Source organism: Gorilla gorilla, chromosome 11 (genome assembly GCF_029281585.2).
Source record: "Gorilla gorilla gorilla isolate KB3781 chromosome 11, NHGRI_mGorGor1-v2.1_pri, whole genome shotgun sequence".
Lineage (NCBI taxonomy): Eukaryota > Metazoa > Chordata > Mammalia > Primates > Hominidae > Gorilla > Gorilla gorilla.
The window spans coordinates 61,489,043-61,511,205 of record NC_073235.2 but is presented as its reverse complement, the minus strand read 5'-3'; the positions used below and the strand labels follow the sequence as shown (position 1 = coordinate 61,511,205).

Genomic DNA, 22,163 nt, shown 5'->3' with positions numbered 1-22,163 from the left:
TTCCAGATCTTTTCTCTCTTGTTGTGAAATCTTTCTGCTGGAAATACTCCAATAACACTTAAATATTTTAATTGTTAATTCATAGAATGCCATCATTGCTGAAATGTTGTCAATTTCTACCTTCTTTCCAGTACTAGGTACACAGATTTTTTTTTTAATTTGTAAATTATTGCTAACTTTTTGAGAGGGTACAGTGGGATATGTTGATACATGTATACAATGTATAGTGATCAAATCAGGATAATTAACATGTATCACCTCAAACATTTATCATTTCTTTGTGTTGGGGACATTCAAAATCCACTCTTCTAGCTATCTGAAAATATACAATGAATTCCAGTTAATTATCGTCACCTGAGATTGCTATAGGACACTAGGACTTATTCCCCCTATCTAGCTGTGATTTTGTATCTGTTAACCAACCTCTAGCTAGCTCCATCCCTCCTCCAAAACTTCCCAGCCTCTAGTAACCACTATTCTACTCTCTACTTCCAAGAGATCAACGTTTTTAGTTTTCACATATGAGTGAGACTATGCGGTATTTATCTTTCTGTGCCTGGCTTATTTCACTTGACATAGTGTCCTCCAACCTCATCCATGTTACCTCAAATGATAAAATGTCTTTTTTATGGCTAAATAGTATTCCATTGTATATTACATTCTATTCATCTGCTGATGGAGACTTAAGTTGATTCCATATCTTGACTACTGCGAACAGGGCTGCAATAAACATGGGAATGCAGATATGTCTTCAACATACTGATTTCCTCTCCTTGGGATATATACTCAGTAGTGGGGTTGGTAGACCATATGGTAGCTGTGTTTTTAGCTTTTTTGAGGCACCTTCACCTGTTTTCAATTATTTTTTTTTATGGGCTCACATCTAATTAAAGTACATAGTTTTAAACACTCTCAAGTGAAAATGAAGCTTTGGGCAATCTATAATTTATTTTCCAACCTGCTCTTAGTTATTCAAGAAAGGACAGTTTTAATTCTAAATGTCTGAAATTGCTGCCTTTTTCAGTAGTTAAGCCCAGTCCCCAAGATCAATAGGAAACTAAGAATGATCAGCTTACCCCAACCATCATCCCAAATAAATTTAAATTCATATTCATTACCATTTGTTGGTCTAGGTGGTTACTGATGTTGCAAGGCCAATGAATTCTGCCCTGGGAGTCCTACTACAGGACTCTCCCCAGTTGAGCAGAGGGTAGTTTAATAGATCAACTGAATACTTTGTCTCTAAGATGTATTCAATTAAAGAATTTATCCCTGAATATTTGTACTAAGACATACTAAAACCAAAAGCCAAAACATCATATTAAACATGAAATTATTTGATATATGCAGTAAAAGAGAATTGAAAGCATTATTTCCAAATCAATCACACCACATACATTCAGACAACTATGAGTCTAGCATATCAAGAAAAACTCCTCTCATGGTCTCGCACTTTGCTTTACATTTGTTTTTCCAATAAGATTCGACGTTTTGGGTATGCACACCAAAAGGCAACAGGAAGTGAACGTTGAATCATTATGGTTAACCTGAGCATGTTGGAAACCAAGGAAAGGCTGAATGTTATTTTATGCAGCCCATGAATAGCAGCAAACCTATGCCTGCAAAATAGGCAGCAAAGTTTGGGCAGAACTGTCACCAATAATTTCCAAATAATCAACAGCTCGTTGATGGCTTACACCAAAAGCCCATATTTCCCTCAATAGGGCACAGCTGTGATACTTGATTTTATGGCTACAGGACTCATCAATTTGCAAGTAATGACCTGGACTACCAAACTGTATCAGATGCAGTTCAAAGTAATGCTTGCATAGTTTGCAACAGCAATTGTATAACAGATATTAATCACAGCATAAGCTGAAATTCCAGTAACAATAGTTGCTACTTTCTCTTGAAATAAAAATTTTCTCAAAAATAAAACCACTCAAAAAATTTGAATTTGATCCACAGGGGCAAATTTTTCAATTGATCCAGTTTAACTTGATAATCTCTCTTCAAGTGATATTTTATGTCCAGAAACATGTAAAGGATTGACAATCTTAGAAAATGTTAATTTGTGAAGAAACTAAGATTAATGTACCAGCAAATATTCCACAATAATGAGGGCAAGCACCCCACTTTAGGCTCTGCACCTGCCCTGTCACAGTTTTCGGCCACCTCCACCCTGGTCTGTTTGGGGGCCCTTGAGCCAAGTCTCCTCACTACTCAGCTATCTACCCCCCACCGCTCTTGTCCACATTAAGTCCAGGGATTTCATCTCCTCTCCATTTCTTCACTTCTGAAAGATTAACCTGGCCTCCTTACCATTCCGTTCAGGAAAACAGTTACGCATCACTTATCAACGAGGATACATTCTGAGAAATGTGTCAGGAGATTTTGCCGTATGAACATCACAGAGTGTACTTACACAAACCTAGATGGGACAGCCTACTATATACCTAGGCTCTGTGGTAGAGACTATTGATCCTAGGATACAAAACCATACAGCATGCTACTGTAGTGAATACTGTAGGCAACTGTAAAACAATAGTAAGTACTTATACATCTAAACATAGAAAGGGGACAGTAAAAACACAGTATATGGCCAGGTGTGGTGGCTCATGCCTGCAATCCCAGCACTTTGGGAGGCCAAGGTGGGCGGATCACCTGAGGTCAGGAGTTCAAGACCAGCCTGACCAACATGGAAAAACCCTGTCTCTATTAAAGATACAAAATTAGTTGGATGTGGTGGCGCAAGCCTGTAATCCCAGCTACTAGGGAGGCTGAGGCAGAAGAATCGCTTGAACCAGGGGAGGCGGTGGTTGCGGTGAGCCGAGATCGCACCATTGCAATGCAGCCTCGGCAACAAGAGCAAAACTCTGTCTCAAAAAAAAAAAAAAACAAAAAAAACAAAAAAACAGTATTAAAGATAAAGAACAGTACAGCTGTATAGGGCAGCTCCAATATAAACTTATGGGACCACCATTGTATATGTGGTCTGTCGTTGACCTAAATGTTATATGGTGCATGACTGTTGTTGTAATACCTTTCAAATTTAAAAGCAATTTTGCATACCTGTGTAAGAACTATATTTTTCCCCTATTCCAGAGTGCACAGCATTATTATTGTCAGTTACGAGGAAATGATTTGGAAATTCTAATGGGACACTTTAATCCTTAGGAGTTTGATTTGTGATACCTCACCAATATTTTTAGACAGATGGCCAGGGATAGCTTTCTGGTTTACTCCCCAAACATCCTACATTCAATCTGTCTAACAATATACCTTTCTGTCAATATCCCATCTACATATAACTCCAAAGAAATAATAAACTCTCCTTCAAAAAATGCTGTGGGTCTCCTCTTCTAGATTACTCTTTCTAAACCAGATGTCTTAAAAGAGAGTAAAAGATGATCTCTAGGGGTATAGAAAGAAAATACTGAAATTTGTAGTCATGTTTACTTGTCTCATTATTTGTTTTTGTATATTTTATAATGGAAATAGCTTTAGTAAACAATGTGTAATTATAAATTTACAAATGTTGCAGGTATGAGCAAAAAGTATTTTACTTAAAGGATTGTAAAGTGAAAAATGTTTAAAGACTACTGTACCAAACAATAACGCTTTCTCCTAATATACTTTTCTTGGTCCTGTGTGGATAATTCCTACTAAAAGTTTGTATTCTAGTTGTTTGGTTTATAAAATATTTTGTATTAATGTAGTGTTCAGATTGTAATGTGACAATCTTTTTTTTTTTTTTTTTTTTTGAGACTAAGTCTCACTCTGTCACCCAGGCTGGAGTGCAGCAGCACCATCTCGGCTCACTGCAACCTCCGCCTCCCAGTTTCAAGCGATCTTCTGCCTCAGCCTCCGGAGTAGCTGGGACTACAGGTGTGCACCACCACTCCTGGCTAATTTTTGTATTTTTAGTAGAGACGGGGGTTTTACCATGTTAGCCAGGGCCGGTCTCGAACTCCTGGACTCAAGCAATCCATGGGCCTCGGCCTCCCAAGGTGTTGGGATTACAGGTGTAAGTCACTGCGCCCGGCCATAACATTCTAATTACTAAAAATCAGACCTCATTTGGCCTTCCTGTTGTATCTTGAATTACATTTTCTTATTCAGGTCTAGTCTTAAAGACATCTCCATAGTTTAAAAAAAAATTTTTTGGCCTTTACTTAAAAATTAAAACCAAGTAAGCCATCAAATATCCTAAAAAATAAATGACATTCAAGGACAATTTTCTTTTTTTTTTTTTTTTCAATTTTGTTTTTGTAGTGGTCTCAGAATAGACCAGGCAAATTTTCAAACATGTATAGCACTTACATGGTACAGACTGTTCTAAGTTCTTTCTCATTTAATCCTCATAACAAAATTATAAAATTATATCATAAAATTATATTTATTTTTAATAAAATGAATTATAAAAACTAGCATTAATAGATACAGAAATTTTACTTTTTTTTGAGACAAGGTCTTACTCTTTCACCCAGGTTGGAGTGCAGTGGTGTGATCTCAGCTCACTGCAATCTCCGCCTCCTGGGCTCAGGTGATCCTCCCACCTCAGCCTCAGTAGCTTGCACTATAGGCACAAGCCACCATGTCCAGCTAATTTTTGTAACTTTTGTAGAGATGGGGTTTCGCCATGTTGCCCAGGCTGGTCTCAAACTCCAGAGGTCAAGCAATCCACCTGCCTCAGCCTCCCGAAGTGCGGGGATTATAGGCATAAGCCACCACACCTGGCCTTTAGTTTTATTCAAGCCTCCTCTAAAACCATGGTCAATATTGTTGGGAACAGGCCCCCAAATCTGGCCATAAACTGGCCCCAAAACTGACCATAAACAAAATCTCTGCAGCACTGTAACGTGTGTGATGGCCATGACACCCATGCTGAAGGTTGTGGGTTTACCGGAATGAGGGCAAGGAACAACTGGCCCACCCAGAGCAGAAAACCACTTAAAGCTGTTCCTGAACCACAAACAATAGCATGAGTGATCTGTGCCTTAAGGACATGTTCCTGCTGCAGATAACTAGCCAGACCCATCCCTTTGTTTCGGCCCATTGCTTTATTTCTCGTAAGAAATGCATTTAGTTAATCTATAATCTATAGAAACAATGCTTATCACTGGCTTGCTGTCAATAAATATGTGGGTAAATCACTGTTCAGGGCTCTCAGCTCTGAAGGCTGTGAGACCCCTGATTTCCGACTCCACACCCTATATTTGTGTGTGTGTCTGTCTGTCTGTCTGTCTTTAATTCCTCTAGCACCACTGGGTTAGGGTCTCCACAACTGAGCTGGTCTCGGGAAATATTGTTTTTTTTGTTTGTTTTTTTTTTTGTAAAGATTTTTTTTATTTCTACTGGGGAGGGAGGAGGATAAATAGAACTGTTTTCCAATTTGCTCTCCACTATATACACACATACCCACACACATAAACATACATACACCAAAAATACCCCAAACAAAAAACAAAAAAACCAGGAATCAAAAACCAAAACACCCTCAAACTGCACCAATACTTCATATTTTGACCAAAAAAATATCCTGGGAGGAAGTGAAAAATGCAAAATCAAATGACTGAAAAATGCTGAACAAACAGCATTATTAATATAGAAAATATTTATATTACTGAACTAGTAACAGGTGATGTTCTCTGTGTCTGTAAAACTTTGGAACCACATAGCTGATTTGTTAAATCTAGTCCATGCCAGCTTCCAAAAACCAAACTTTTAGTTAGCTTCATTCTTTGATGCCTCATCAAAATTTTCTACAAGATCTGGAACATCATCATCTTCCTCATCAATGTCTTCTGGTTTTGGTGCTTTACTGTCCAAGACTTGCCGTAGGAACTGTTCAGCTAACTTCCTAAGGCTTGTTAAACTGTCAGCACCAAGCTGACTTAATATTCCAGGAAGCATTTCTGTGATTGGTTTGGCTTCTGCATGACCAGTAATTGCAAAGGTATTAGCAGAAAGGGAAGCTTGGACTTTGGGATTGTTGGAATGAATAACTGTCCCATCATCTTTAATCATGTTCACCTCTTCAATACCAGCTATATTATTCACAGCCAGTTTTTTTAGAGAACTCTGAAGCTTTTTGTCATCAGCTGTGGCTGTTCTATGTACCACCTTCTTCTTTCTGCGAGACCCTTGCCCCCTATCTGGACCTGAGCCTGAAGTTTGGCTAACTTTTCTTGATTCATGCTGTTGGTAAATCTGAAGCAGGGAGGGTCCTCCAACACCAGCACGCGGCAAGAGCAAGATGGCTGCCTCAGCCGAGACAGAGAAAGACGACGAGTGCGGCAGCGGCGGCTGGAGCAGATCCACGTGATACAGCTGACCCCGCCTCTCCCTCTCCGGGGCAGCCTATCCTGGGAGCGCACATCTGAACTCCAACCCAAATATTGTTAATGAAGAGCTTCTGAAGGGAAAACTTTATTTTCTGTGACTTCCATTTTATGCCTCTACCAGTTGTTAAGGAATCCAACCCATTAACTGTGTAGCCTCGGGCAGGCAATTTAACCTCTCTGTGCTTTAGAATCCTAATCTGCATGAAGTTCATTTATTAGAGTGCCTAGTAAAAGCCAGGCACTGTTTCTGGCTGAGGGATATGGCAGTGAATAAAAGACACAATCCTGTTCCTAAGCATCCTGTTAGGTAATTCCAAGAAAGCACAGAAGGTAACTAGTCATTATAAGGTTAGCCATTACTATTTCCCAAAACAAAGGGCTACTTTGCTACTTCTCTTAACATTACCTTAGTCCTGTTTTGATTTTAAGGCAAATTCTACCTAGCTCCTGTTTCTTAGCTGGTGAAAAGGGGCAGAAAAGGAGACAGTAAAACGATCAATCTGAATTTGGCACCAGTGAGCACATATACCCGCTACCTTTCCTTGAAATAAACTATGAAAAGCTCCACAGATGCAGTCAGCTACAGGGGTTAAAAACCTATCACAGCCAGGAACAAAGTTCTGCAAACGACTTTTGATGGATAGCATCCCGCAGCACTCTGGATCCTCCTAGCACTTTCCAGCGATGCTGATGAAGGTCTATTTACACCTGGAGGTTACAGCTGACATACTGCTGCATGTCTGATAGCTGCAAGATTCAGCTGCAGTGCAACTTAATCCCTCATGATGTCACTTCCAGGCTGCCCTTATAGGACCTGCCATGAGACATCTTTTTATTTATTCAAAATTATTATATAATCACAGAACCACGCTCTCCATTGTCACCTCTATTACACAGAAAGCACTGCTCAGGCAGCCTGCTTTTAGCACAGATTGTAGAACCACCAGCAAGACAGTAAAAGAATCCTGCTGAATCTAAAGTAAACACATGAAGGTAACAGAAACTCTCGAGAGCGCATTTCCCTCCTCAGCAGCTCACAAACACCTCACTAAACCCAAATATCTGAGACAAACCCACATCTGCACCCAGAGGATCACAAATACCACTGGCCACGCCTTAGAAGTTACAGGTTACAACCTCAAAATCTCTGTGAAGGAGTCAGATAAAATTTATTTCCTCATGTATGCATTTCATACCATTCTGCTAAAAACAAAGAAAATCTGTGGCAAAATATTTGCAGTTTGCTGATCATCTACAAAGCCAGGTAATTGGTCATGATTTACCCTCACCCTTGGCATTTGGTCTGTCAGCATTAGAAAGATATTCAGTCCTCCTCACTGCCACCCCCTCCCTACATTCATGCACCTAAATTCACGATCAGCTTGCTGACTTCAGGCTCAATGGGCAGCCTGGGTCCCCTCGGGCAGGCCAGCAGGAAGAAATGGCATTCAGGAGGAAGATGAGAAGAGGCACCCAGGCTGAACTCATGTCCACACTGTCCATACCGCCAGCCCCTCCGGCCACAGGTCCCAGTCTGGGAAGAATCCTCTGCTGACAAGACTTTCTTTGGATCACACTGGCACACCCCACGCTGGGCTCTCCCACTTCTCCGTAACCTCCAGCCCCTTTCTGAGAACAAGTTGGTGTCACTTGGACTTTTTGCCAGTTCCATGACAGCACATGCCCAGTCTGGACACTGGAGGATGGTCCTGTCCATCCGACTTCTCATTCCTTTGGTCTAGCTGCTCCTCTATCCCCAACCCTCCTCTTTTCACCCAGCATTTCCCTATCCCAGGTCCTCCCTCCATCAACAACCCCCTCTCCCTTCCCCCACAGCCTCTGGAACCTTCTGTCCACTGTTCAATTCCCTAACAATTACAAGCAAGGGCTTTGGAGTGTGAGGATCTGGTTGAGCCCAGCCCCTACCATTTCTGGATGTATGACCTTGGGCAAGTTGCCTAATCTGATTAAACCTGAGATTCCTCATCTGTACAGCAGAGTTTACCTCATCTCTGAAAGTGAGGATTAAATGAAAATACACATAAAGCACTTAACAAAATCCCCAGCACACATTCAAATATTTAATAAGTGACAATTTTGAACGAGGAAAGGGTTTCATAAATGGTAGTGATTATTACTCCCTCCCTCCACCACGTTTTTATTTTTCATCGTGATAAAATAGACATAAAATTTACCGTTTTAACCATTTTTAAGTATATAGTTCAGTAGCACTAAGCACGTCCTTCTGCAACCATCAGCACCATCCACCTATACAAGTTTTTTGTCTTCCCCAGCTGAAACTCTGTACTCATTAAACACTAACTCCCCTATCTCTGCTTTTGACAGGGCTTCTCTCCCCTGGAGGCGCTGGCTCACCAGTGGCTCTGGGCAGGTGGAAAGACTGGACGTTCTACAGGCCATCTCTCTTCTAACCTCATGTAAAGATTCATCCCTCTTTGAGTCACTACTCACAGTCATACCGCACTCTACCCCAATCCTCAGCCATCACCTACCTGTTTTTGATAACTTCACATGCACCAGGAAAAGGGGGCAGGGGGCCTTAGTTCACAATTTTCTCTTCCACTCTTTCTCCTGAGAGACGTTCCTGCCCAGTAGTCAGCTCCTAAAGGAACAAGAGCAGAGGAGACAACCTGGGTTAGAAGCTCCGCTCCACCATTTATTAACTCCATGACCCTGAGCAATTACTTCACCTCTCTGGGCCTCAGCTGCCTCACCTGTAAATGGCAATAAATAAGAGTACCTATTTGTGGGGCTGGGTTGAATGAATAGTCCAAAGCACTTAGGGCAGTGTCCAGCGCAGGGTCAGTGATGGCAGATGTTCTCATTACGCCTACACTTAAGCTCTGATCCCTGGCTCTTGACTCTGGCCAACCATTTCCAGGGTCACACCTCAGTCAGAAGCCGTATTTCCATACTCTTGCTTCACGACCACAGCCTCCTATCCTTCCGGCTCACACACCCCCTCCCTCCTGAGGTCCTTGCTCTCGGATGTCCCTTGAGCATGTCCCCTTCTTCATTCCCACAGTGTGGACTCCACCACCAATCACCCCCTTGCCAGCACCCTCAATTTTCTGCAACCCTCCTCTTTAGCCAAACCCAAGGGAGCTAATAACACAACTCAGCTTGTCCTCACCTACACCCTGGGCCCGAAAGACCACAGAAATCGCATCACTGTGCAGAAAGACGCCACTGCACTTGAATTCTCTGATCGAAAAGACCCTGAATATTCTAAAAGGCCCTCCTCCCACTCCCTGCAACCACTGTTTCAAAGTTTTGTCATTCTCCTCCATCCTACTCTAGCAAATGCCCTTTCTTCCCATTTTACTCAGGTAACAGAAGCCAGCAGGCTTGACGTGCTAACACCACAGCTTCCCGCCCCGGTGCCTCGCCTACCCACTTACCCACATGCACCTGCCTCGGCTTTTCCTCTTCACTCCTGTTCCAAGCCAACCTTCTTCACGGCTCCCTGCCGCACCCCACGCTCCATCCACTTACCCACACACACCACCCGGTTCACCTTTCATCCTTGGCTAGGGTGGTCCCCCCTACCCCAACCCAACTGCCACCTCACCTGGCTACTCCCTTGAGACGCAGCTCAAGAATCACCTCCTGCTGGGCATGGAGGCCCATGCCTGTAATCCTAGTGATTTCGGAGGCTGAGGGAGGATCGCTTGAGCCCAGGAGTTAGAGACCAGCCTGGGCAACACAGTGAGATTCCATCTCAAGAAAGGAAAATTACCTCCTCCTTGAACCCCCTGCCCCAGCTTCTCTAATACTCCACTCATACCTATGTAAACTTTACTTCGCTATTTTTTGATTGTCTGTCTCCCTGAGAACAGAGGCTATATTGTCCATTGCGAATCAAAGTGCCAGTAAGTGTTGAATAAATAAAAGGATGAGTACAGTGGACCCACTTTCTGTTCTGAAATGTTTCACCAATTAAGACTCATCATCAGCCACTTACATATGATGTCAGACATTTTCTCCCTCGATGTAGACTGAGAAGCATCCCCTTCCCTTGCCCTTCCAGAACAAATATCCCTTTGATGAAAGAAAAAAACCAGAAACAAAACCACTACTTCCTCCTCAACAAAAACAGAATGCCCAAAATAGCAAGGCAGTTTATGAAAAACATCCAGCTGACACTGGCTTAGGTAGGGATCAATGCAGTTGTCCCAGCTTAAGAGGAGAAAGGGAAGTTTACCTTGGATGGCTATTTGAGGGAGGCAATAATATTCACATGCTAACCAAGAAAGTTGATCAAAATAATAAACCTCCCTTGCTATTTATAAAGCAAGGGAGGAAAAGGAAATGGGTAACTCCATGGAAATTTCCTTCCTTTGTCTAGTTTTGCTTCTGGTATATGGCTACCACACTAATTTCTCGATACCAATTTAGGACTATTTAATTTATAGGAAGTCATTTTGAAGGGCCCCAGGGAGCTGCAGATGGTACCTCGGGGGTCCATCTGTTTAAGGATGAAAGCTTTGTGCACACCATTACATCACTCTAACCTCCTTGGAAACTTCCTATCTGACAAAATCTAGATGTTTGCTCTGTCAACAAGATATTTGTGCTTGTCCCCAGCCTCAGGCTTTGGTTCCTGATTAGTTTTAAAATCATTATGCACCCGAACTGAATAGGGCTACTGTTAGCAGCTGTAAGGTCTTCTTCTGGGCAAATCCCCAAGTCTGTGGCCTTCAGGGAGTGATTTCTGTCCTTTCTGCATAATTGCACTCTCCTGATTGATGAGCTGATCAGTGTTCCTACCCCTTCCTGAGCTAAACCCTCTCTTCCCGCTCTATTTATTTTCCCAAGAGATCAGAGGGGAGGGGGAAATGGCATGGTGAGGCAGGCCTTTGGCTCTCCCCAAATAAATGCTCAGGCACTCTACATTATTACAACTTTAGTAGCTCAGTTCTGTCCCAGAGCAGACTCACTCACCATCCCTTCTCGCCATCCTTAAATCCGCCCTTGTGCCAGGAAACAGCTGCTATTTTCTAGATCTTCACAGATCCCATGATGCCCCAGCACCCACAAGTACAGATCCACGTCAGTCCAGTGGGTCACCCAATCACACACATCTGTGCTCACCTCGGAGCATGCCTACATCACCTACATCCTCTCCAATTTCCCACACGCCTCGAGGCTCAACAGGGCACAATCACATAGCGTCAACTGTGCTGTGGCTGGTAGGTGCTGCACAAGAACCTTGGCAGAGAATGTAGAAATTACATTTTAAACAAATTTCTGTTGGGGGTAGGGGCTGAGGATCGCATGTACTGATGTTTGCAATTTACTTTGAAATACTTTTTGAAATAAGATGGTGTGATGGGTAGATATGTAATAAAGCCCAGATTGCATGATCTTAATTATAGAATCTAGGTGGGGGGTATGTCAGTATTCACTGTACATTTCTTTTAACTTTTTTCTTTTTTTTTTGAGACAGGGTCTCACTCTGTCCCCCAGGCTGGAGTGCAGTGGCACAATCATGACTCACTGGAAGCTCGATGTGCCCACCTCAGCCTCCCAAGTAGCTGGAACTACAGGCGCACACCACCACACCCAGCTAAGTTTTAAATTTTATTTTTCATAGAGATGGGGTCTCGCTACGTTGCACAGGTTGGTCTCAAACTCCTGGCCTCAAGCAATTCTCCCAAAGTGAAACTTTTCTTCATGTTTGAACATGGTTTACTGCTGGTTGTGTTAAACTCTGATTACTTGGTCAAGGTAGTGCTGGCAGGTTTCTCCACTGTAAATTTACTTTTTCCCCACCTTTCCATACTCTGTCTCTTAGAAGTGAGTCACTAAATTCAGTCCACACTCAAGGTGTAGGGAGGACTAAGGCCTAGCTAGTGAAGGGGGAGGTATCTGCTAACATTACTCGAAATTCTTCTATAAGGAAGATGTCTCTTCTCCCAGTATACAGTTATGTGCAGGTATATTTATTTTATATCTTGGACTATAATGCAGTACATCATATTATTTATTTTGTTGCTCAAATTATTCCAGCTTTGGCTATTAGGAGCTCTTTGAGGTTGGCTGGTATGGCCTTCAGACATGCCCACATCCTTTGTTTCATGAGCACTTCCTTATTTTCTGACAATGCAAGATGCCCCAGACCTATAATTATCCATTTCTTCAAGGAGTCCTGGTTACTGTGATTAGAGAATGGAATTTAGGAACCAAGATACTGGGGTGTTATTGCTTCTAAGCTCTTTCAGTGAACAGATCTAGGAAATACATGTGTGTCCTAATCCATGAATACACACTAAAATATAATTATTTCTGTATCTATGTCAAGCTAAACCTAAGTTCACATTGAGGTTTCTGACTTTAATACAGTCCCACAAGGTTCGTTCTAGCTTTCCTTCCTTGCATACCTTTGACTTTCCTCTCCAGCTGTGGGAAACTTGGCTCTCTCCATCCACCACCCCTTCACTATTTGTTTAACCCTTGTACATATATAAAGCAGTGTTGGAACTGTCAACCTGTGTCCCATGAGAAACTTTACCCACTAGAGTACAGCGTTTATGCAGTTCTTTTTGTAGTTTTTATAGATTATAGTCAAAACACCATTTTCCAAAGCTACCCAGGTCCATGTCTTTCTGTCCCCACTCTCTTCAGTGACCATGTCATGCAACTGTAAAGCAGGTAGATTCTTTTCCCACAGTCTGTAAAGCAGGTAGATTTTTTTTTTTTTTTTTTTTTGCCACAGTCTGCATCTCAGTGCCCCACTCCCAACACCCCACACATGGAGAGGTATGAACAGCTGCTGGTTGATGTTTTATAAATTTGCATACATTAAAGTTCTTTCATGCCTATTTTATCTAAATAATTAAAGTCTATTTACTTAAGTAGCTGACATCCCTTCCTATTGGTATACACATTGTTTTATCCTTAGTACTACAATACTTATGTCTACGTGTATCCCTGACACCTAGCTCAGTTCTGGACCACGAAGTAAATTACTCAGATACTAATAAGATGAACATATTCCACAAATTTATTGAAAGAAACTACTATGTTTAGTAATTCAACACAGTTAATTGCTGGAAGTCATTCAATAAAACTAGAACAATGTTCACTGCAGTGTTATTTAAAATTCAGTAATAAGTAAATAGTTGAAAAAATTATGTTACACCTACAGGCTGGAAAATGAATTACATGCAATCACTAGAAATCATTTCTAGAAGAATGCATATTGATACAATACACACTGTGTGTGTACAAAAATATCAAGTTATACAGCAAAAAGTATGGCATTTATTTAACATATGTCTGTGAAAAGAAAAACACTTAAGGAAGGCATATACCAAGTTTTGTTTTTGTTTTGAGACAGGCTGTCACTGTCACCCAGGCTGGAGTACAGTGGTGAGATCTCGGCTCACTGCAGCCTCAACCTCCTAGGCTCAAGTGATCCTTCCACCTCAGCCTCACGAGTGGCTGGGACTACAGGCACATGCCACCACACCCAGCTATCAAATAATTTTAGTATTTTTTGCAGACTTGGGGGGTCTTACTATGTTGCCCACGCTGGTCTTGAACTCCTGGGTTCAAACAGTCCTCCCACCTTGGCCTCCCAAAGTGCTGGGATTTTAGGTGTGGGTCACCATGTCCAGCCATCAAGTTATTTTTAAATTACTTTTTTCATTTCTTTCTAAAAGTAACAGACAGAAGACTGCTGTGTGGAAAACCTTACAGAGAATTCTTCCAAGACAGAGTGTTGGATCTGACAAAGAAGAAACAGAATCAGTTGCTGTGGACCAGGCAGAGTGCACCCACGGCTGAGCCAGGCCAGAGATGCACAGGGCATGGCAGGCTGGCTGGTGGATGCCCTCGGGTCGGCTGTAATCCGAGATGAGCATCAAAAAGGCCAAGGCAGTAGGTAAGGCAGTGGGTGTCAGTGCTAATATGTTTAATACAGACAGAAGGGTGGAATTGAGAGCTGTCTGGGGAAGCATCCTGAGAAATGTAGGGTTTAAAGAACAGGAAAGATTTAAATAGAGGCAGGGAGGAGGAAGGAAGGCAAAATGAATGGAGACAAGTATAAGACCGCCCCTCTGTCTGGAAGGTTTCTCATTATCCCACTCTGTAAAAACCCAGGGGAGATCTTAAGCAATGACAGCCATGGGGAGCCTGTTTGAAGTTTCCAAGAGTCCCGCCCTCGGGTAATGTGCTACAGGGAGGGGAAGGATTGCCTAATGGGATCTGGTTAGCCTCTAGCACCAGATAACGCTCAAGTGGCTGATAACAGGAGCCTAGCTCAGGGTTTTCAAAGATTAACGTTTTCACATTGGAATTTACACTCCACTGGTATAAAAAGTGCCTTTTACCAGAGAATAACACTAACACATGGTAACCATCCATTACACAGAAAGTTCAATGGCAATATAATAACCAACTCTCAGTTTCTAGCAATTTTCAATACACAAAACTGAGCGCCCCCCCCAGCCAGCCACCTTCAAGACTAGATCACATATGTAAATACAGAAAGAGCTACAGGACAACCTTATGCAAACACAGGGAATCCCCAGCTCACTGTAACAGGTGGGGGAGAATTAGTATTTGCTGAACACTTAACTAGACAAGGCATAGGTATCTTACACCCATTATCTCCTTTAATCCTCAAAACAAACAAGGCAAAGATCAGCCCCATAAATGGCTAGTTTGGAAATGGCAAAAATTTAAATTTATACTCAGCTCTGTCCAGCTCGAAGCCTTCCATGTTTCCACTTTGGAGTGATGTTTCAACAAACTCAAAACAGGCTTAAATATACCTTTAGTATCACTGGTTTGAAAAGAAGAAATCAGATCAGTTCTTTCTCCAAACAGTAGTTATTTTGTGAGATAATTCATACATGATGTCAAGATTGCAACTTTAAAACCTAAAGCATATTCTCAAATCTGAATGCAGTAAAGTTAACCATTTATGATTTGGCAAAATAGTATTACAATAACCACAAATAAATCAACTTGATTATGAAGTTTTAAAAAGTTACAAATCAAAAATAACCTTTTGCAACATGAAGATCTCAAATGAGACACGCACATCTAGATTTGATTCTTTTCATTCTCAATGACAACTAATCTACTTTGTACTCTTAAAATATATCACCCTAGGCAGGTGTGGTGGCTCACATCTGTAATCCCAGCACTTGGGGAAGCCAAGGGAGAAGGATGGCTTGAGCCTAAGCACTGTAGACCAGCCTAGGCAAGTAGACATCCCATATCTACAAAAAATAAATAAAAGATTAGCAGGGTGTGGTAGCACTCGCCTGTAGTCCTAGCTACTCAGGAGGCTGAGGCAGGAAAATTGCTTGAGCCCAGGAGTTGGAGGCTGCAGTGAGCTATGCACCACTGCACTACAGCCTAGGCAACAGTGCAAGACCTTGTCTCTAAAAAATATAAAGAAAAAATAGTAAAATAAAATAGATCACTCTATTCCTATATATCCCTTCTCTGCTCCTACGTACCACCTCTCACCCCCAAGAGATTCTTGCTTCTATAGTTAATTGCAAAACAATTCTATGATTCAGAAACCATGAAATAAAAAAGATTAGGATTCTTTGATAGTTATAATCTCCATTACCCTGAGATAGAAATCCCCCCCTGGAAAGTGAAAATCAGATATGTGTAGTGCACTAGAGATACTAGGGCACTAGTGCATGGTCCAAACAATGAGAAAGGTTTTTCATATTAAAATGATTTAAATTTTTAAGTACTCTTTAAATGACCAGAGTGATAGTGTCAAATGAACACTGTAGGTATTTGCCAAACCTCAGAACATACATTCATACAGAAGGCATTCAAATGCTATTTGTTATGGAATAAAGGCAATTCAGGACAAAAGGTAACGTCTTCTCTTCAGACAAACCAGGAGATGACTTTAGAAATTAACTTTTTAAAAATTTAACAAGAAAATTTAAGGGTTGAAAGTTCGAGGAAGAAAAAGTTCAGGGGAGAGAATTCAGGACAAAAGGCAATGTCTTCTCTTGAGACAAACCAGAAGATGGCTTTAGAAATTAACTTTTAAAAAATTTAACAAAAAAATTTAAGAGTTGAAAGTTCAAGGGAGAGAAAGCCGACCCCCATGTTTTATTTCTTAAGAACAGAGGATTTCCCATTCCCACTGCTTCACTTGACTAGCCTTAAAAAAAATAAAAAATAAAGGCGGGCACGGTGTTTCACGCCAGATCACTTGAGCACACGAGTTCAAAACCAGCCTGGGCAACATGGCGAAACCCTGTCTCTACAAAAAATACAAAAATTAGCCAGGTGTGGTGGCATGCATCTATAATCTCAGCAACTCAGGAGGCTGAGGTGGAAGGATCGCTTGAGCCTAGGAGGCTCAAGTAAGCCGATAGCGCCATTGCACTCCTGCCTGACAGAACGAGATCCCACCTCCAAAACAAACAAAACAGAACAAAAAACAAAACAAAACACTGCCAAGTGCTTTGCTGGGGTTAGGAGAACTGAACCGAAGTTTGAGTTCACCCACTTCCACATAGCTGCTGTGTGACCGTTTAATCTGACTCCTTTCCTTGGCTGAAAACTGCTCATATTTACCTACACCTTAAAACGCTGTTACAAAGCCCAGAAGGAACATCTATTCCTTCAGACATACTTGCTAAATATTTTCTCTCTGCCCTGATTCTAATGACAAAGAGGTCATACCAGCCCCAAGAGTCTAGGAAGAGATGAGCATGAAGGCAGTAAACTAACGCGGCTGTGATGGAGAACACACAAGTAAAGGTGCAAGTGAAGCACAGTGAAGTAATCACAATGTTCCACAAAACAGCAGCTATTTAAAAAGCTAAGGAGGAGAACCGCACAACACCTGGGGAAATGCATGAAATATATTACACAATCTGGGAGCGGTGGCTCATGCCTGTAATCCCAGCACTTTGGGAAGCCGAGGCGGACGGATCACGAGGTCAGGAGATCGAGACCATCCTGGTTAACACGGTGAAACCCTGTCTCTACTAAAAATACAAAAAAAAAACAATTAGCTGGGCATGGTGGTGGGCGCCTGTAGTCCCAGCTACTCAGGAGGCTGAGGCAGGAGAATGGCATGAACCCTGGAGGCAGAACTTGTAGTGAGCCAAGATCGCGCCACTACACTCCAGCCTGGGCGACAGGGCGAGACTCCGTCTCAAAAAAAAAAAAAGAAATATATTACACAGAAAAGCCTATAAGTACATGTATACCTTAGCTACAGCTATACATTTTTAAGGCATAGGCAAAGAACAGAAGGGAAGGAAGGAAGAGAATAAAATCATGGCTGCTGCACTTAAACACTTTCTTTTTTTTTTTTTTTTTGAGACAGGGTATCAGTCTGTTGCCCAGGATGGAGTGCAGTGGTGTGATCACAGCTCACTGCAGCCTCTACCTCCCTGGGCTCAAGCGATCCACCCACCTCAGCCTCCGGAGTAGATGAGATTACAGGTGCATGCCACCATGCCCATCTAATTTTTGTATTTTTTCTAGAGATGAAGTCTCACCTGTGTTGCCCAGGCTGGTCTCAAACTCCTGGGTTCAAGTGATCTGCCTGTCTCAGCCTCCCAAAGTGCTGGGATTACAGACATGAGCCACCACACCCAGCCTAAACGTGTATTACTCTTTTCTCTCGCTTTCCAAACTTTACATAACATCACTTAACATTTATAATTCTTAAAATATTTTAATTGATGTGAGAGCACAGATGGAAGTGATTAATTTTGACTGAAATAATGTATGCGAAAGGTGAAAACTCTAAAAACCCCCATGAATGAATGCTGTTATTGTCAAAGCATGAAATAATCTAGCATTATGCATAATACTATGACACTGTAGTAGCACAGGTTATTTTTATGTTCTGCCACTTGGTTTCCAGCTCACCTGAAAATGTATAGTGTTAGTCATTTCTTTACAATATTTTCTTTCTCTCTTTCTTTCTTTTTTGAGACAGAGTCTCACTCTGTCGCCCAGGCTGGAGTGCAGTGGTGCGATATCAGCTCACTGCAAGCTCCGCCTCCCGGGTTCACGCCATTCTCCCACCTCAGCCTCCCGGGACTACAGGCGCCCGCCACCATGCCTGGCTAATTTTTTTGTATTTTTAGTAGAGATGGGGTTTCATCATGTTAGCCAGGATGGTCTCGATCTCCTGACCTCGTGATCCACCCACCTCGGCCTCCCAAAGTGCTGGGATTACAGACGTAAGCCACCCTCCCCAGCCTCTTATATATACTTCTAAAGATACTCTATGCATATGTATTTTTTGTTAAATAATATTCTTGGAAAATTTTCCTTAAGAGCACACATAAACCTACCTCATTCTTTTAACATCTGCATTCCACTCTATCGTATGGATGTACCAAAATTTACTTAATCAGACCGTGCACTGTAAAAATGCATGAGTATGTTATTAACACTATTTATATATTATTTTTCCTTGTATTTTTATTTTCTTTCCTAGCAAATTCTACATCTTCCTATCAAAACAGGAAATTTACATGTAAGTATTATTAATCAGTAACAGTGTATTTTAATCTGTAAACTACCGCTGATCTCTAGCCCTGCTGTTTTTTCTACTTTTTTTTTTTTTTTTTTTTTGACACAGGATCTGGCTCTGTCACCCAGGTTGGAGTGCAGTGGTGCAATCTCAGCTCACCACAACCTCCACCTCCCTGGCTCAAGCAATCCTCCCACGCTCAAGCAATCCTCCCACCTCCGCCTCCTCACTAGCTGGGACTAGAGCCGCCCACCACCACGCCCATATAATTTTTGTATTTTTTGTAGAGACGAGGGTTTGCCATGTTGCCCAGGCTGTTCTCAAACTCCTGAGCTCAAGCAATCCGCCCACCCTGGCCTCCCAAAGGGCTGGGATTACAGGTGTGAGCCACAGCACTCAGCCCATAACCCTGAATTCTTCAGCAAGGTACACAAGGCCCACCAGCAAGTTCACACTCACCAGGCTCTCTAGGCTCATTTCCTAGGAATTCCTACTTCACACTATTCCATCCAGCCAACCCCCAACTGCATGTAGTCCTCCTAAATACTCCATCCATTGCTCATGCTGTTGCTTTGGCTACAACCCATCCCACCTTGCTTGCTTAAGTGAATTCTTACTCAATCCCTCAAGACAGGGCTTAGGCATAACCTCCTCCCAGAAGGCTCTCCCAACCCTCCAGGCAGAGGAAATGCTCCTGTGCTCTGCTCCAGCCTCAACCTGGGTCTTGGCACCTAACCTCCTCAGGATGAATTCATGTGTCAGCCTAGCCCATTAGATTTTAAGTTCCTCCAGGATAGAAACCACATCTTATTCATCAAACTGCCTACAGTTTGATAAAATTTAGTTCCTGCTGAATCAAACAAGAAGGGAACTTCTGAACATCTATTATGTGCTAGGAGCTACTCTAAAAGTACTGTACAAACATTATTTCTCACCTTGTAAAATGATCCCCATTTTGGCCGGGCGCTGTGGCTCATGCCTGTAATCCCAGCACTTTGGGAGGCCGAGGTGGGCAGATCATGAGGTCAGGAGTTCAAGACCAGCCTGGCCAACATAGTGAAACCCCATCTCTACTAAAAATACAAAAAAATTAGCCAGGTGTGGTGGCGGGGGCCTGTAATCCCAGCTACTCAGGAGGCTGAGTCAGGAAAATCACTTGAACCCGGGAGGTGGAGGTTGCAGTGAACCGAGATTATATCACTGCACACCAGCCCCTGTGACAGTGTGAGAATCCGTCTCCAAAAAAAAAAAAAAAAAAATCCCAATTTTACAGATGAAGAAACTAAGGCCATGAAGAAATTTATCCAAGGGCATTAGAGGAGGGCTGGAATTTGAAACCAAGTCTACTTTACTCCAGAATCACTGATCTTTCCATTATGCTGTTCTGATGCATGTTTTGATGCTGAAAGCTAAGTCAAACATGCAGTCCTAAGGGACTTGACATCTTCATAATTATTATGGATACTCTAAGGGCACGATAGTCTCCCAAAAAGTCAGTCAAAAGCAATCTAAAATGTAGAACCAAACTGGCCAAAAACAAAAAAGATTCTTTTTTTTTTTTTTGAGACTGAGTCTTGCTCTGTTGCCTAAGCTGGAATGCAGTGGCACAATCATAGCTCAGTGCAGTCTCGATCTTGCAGGCTCAAGTGATTCTCCCACCTCAGCCTTCCAAGTGGCTGGGACTATAGGCATGAGCCACCACGTTCAGCTGAATTTTTTTTTTTTTTAACTTTTAGTAGAGATGAGGTCTCACTGCGTTGCCAGGCTGCTCTCAAACTCCTGAGCTCAAGCAATCCTCCCACCTCAGCCTCCCACAGTGCTGGGACTGCAGGCGTGAGCCACTGTGCCTGGCCTGAATTGCTAAACTTAAATGCCTGTTCCCAAATCATGGTGGAGCCAGGTGAGATCCCTAAGTACTGAAATTATAGGCATGAGCGACCTTGCCCAGCACCCCCAAAAAAAGTACTATAAACAAGCAAATTCTGCCAACAGCATCCACAAATCTGCATTTAGCATCCTCAGGGGGTATCTTTGAGGGGCCATTCAAAATGAACTAGACGTGCAGTCTCAGCAGCTGCAATAGTGAGGCTTATTTCCCCCAGTGTGCTCCCCCTGTGAACACTGTCAGTTATGGTCCACATTTCTCTCCCCACCCTGCAACTCCACAGTCCCCATACCACTCATTAAAACTGACCTTTGGACCAGGACCCCTAAAGGATCTACAAAATGACCAATTTTAGTCAGATACAGTCGCCCCAGGAAATGCCTATTAGGAAGCCGATAGTGAGAGTGGGCAAGGAGTGGATGAGGAGGGCAGCACCGCAGGAGGTGGCAGGGGTCCAGTCGACCTGCCATGAGACCTGGGGCAGCATGGGTCCAGTCAGCCTGCCATGAGACCTGGGGGTAGCTACAGAGCCTCACCTGCAAAAACCCCATGAGGTAGGAAGAAAGAATGCCTGCTCTCTCCTAAGGCCTTCAAGAGGGCTGAATTAGACTAGCACTTAGCACAGAGCCTGGCATAGAGTGGGGGCTCAATTGGCTCCTGTTAAGTGACTGAGTAAACCAACCAGTGAGCAAGCCAACTTTCTCCTGTGTCCTCCCCAACAGGATGGGGACTAAGGAAAAGAAGCTGGGAGCTGGGAAGCCCTGTCATTGCAACAGGAAGTAGTAACGGCATTTGGCAAAGGTGGAGGGGAAAATAAAGGAAGATGCTCCTCTCTCCCACACATTGGAAAAATGAACTAATCAGCAGCAAGCAGTTAATGAACCCAAATCTTGCTCCCGGGAGAGAAAGCAAAAATTATCCCAAGGGTAACAAGATACCAACAAAAAAGACACACAAGCTGAAAACAAAACGAAAACACTTTTTCTTTTTTTTTTTTTTTTTTTTGAGACAGGGTCTTGCCTGTCACCCAGGCTGGAGTACAGTGGCCCGATCTCGGCTCACTGCAACCTCCACCTCCCGGGGTTCAAGCAAGTCTCTCGGCCTCAGCCTCCTGAGTAGCTGGGATTACAGGCGCCCACCACCACGCCCGGCTAATTTTTGTACTTTTTAGTAGAGATGGGGGTTTCACCATGTTGGCCAGGCCGGTCTTGAACTCCTGACCTCAGGTGATCTGCCCACCACAGCCTCCCAAAGTGCTGGGATTACACTTGTGAGCCACCACGCCCGGCCACTTTTTCTTGATAACCATCAACCACAACCACACAAAAATCCCCTCCAACTGTGGAGGAAAATTAGAGTAAGGTAGGTAATGTAAAGCAACGCACACAGTCAACCCTAAATACACTCTCTAGCTGAA

At 42.7% G+C, this 22,163-nt stretch overlaps 1 protein-coding gene and 1 pseudogene across 10 annotated transcripts in view; both read right to left on the bottom strand.

Moving 5' to 3' along the window:
- TANC1 (tetratricopeptide repeat, ankyrin repeat and coiled-coil containing 1) overlaps nucleotides 1-22,163 on the bottom strand; it is a 263,670-nt gene that overhangs the window by 222,095 nt on the left and 19,412 nt on the right. For 6 of the 10 annotated variants that reach the window (XM_019022527.3, XM_055379020.2, XM_031008670.2 and 3 more), the window contains exon 2: nucleotides 8,861-8,970. The exons of the other annotated variants lie outside the window; for them this stretch is intronic. The gene's annotated coding sequence lies outside the window, so the exon portion shown is untranslated. The remainder of the gene's footprint in view (nucleotides 1-8,860; nucleotides 8,971-22,163) is intronic. 10 annotated transcript variants of the gene reach the window in all.
- On the bottom strand, nucleotides 5,501-7,014 carry LOC101129376 (transcription factor BTF3 homolog 4-like; annotated as a pseudogene).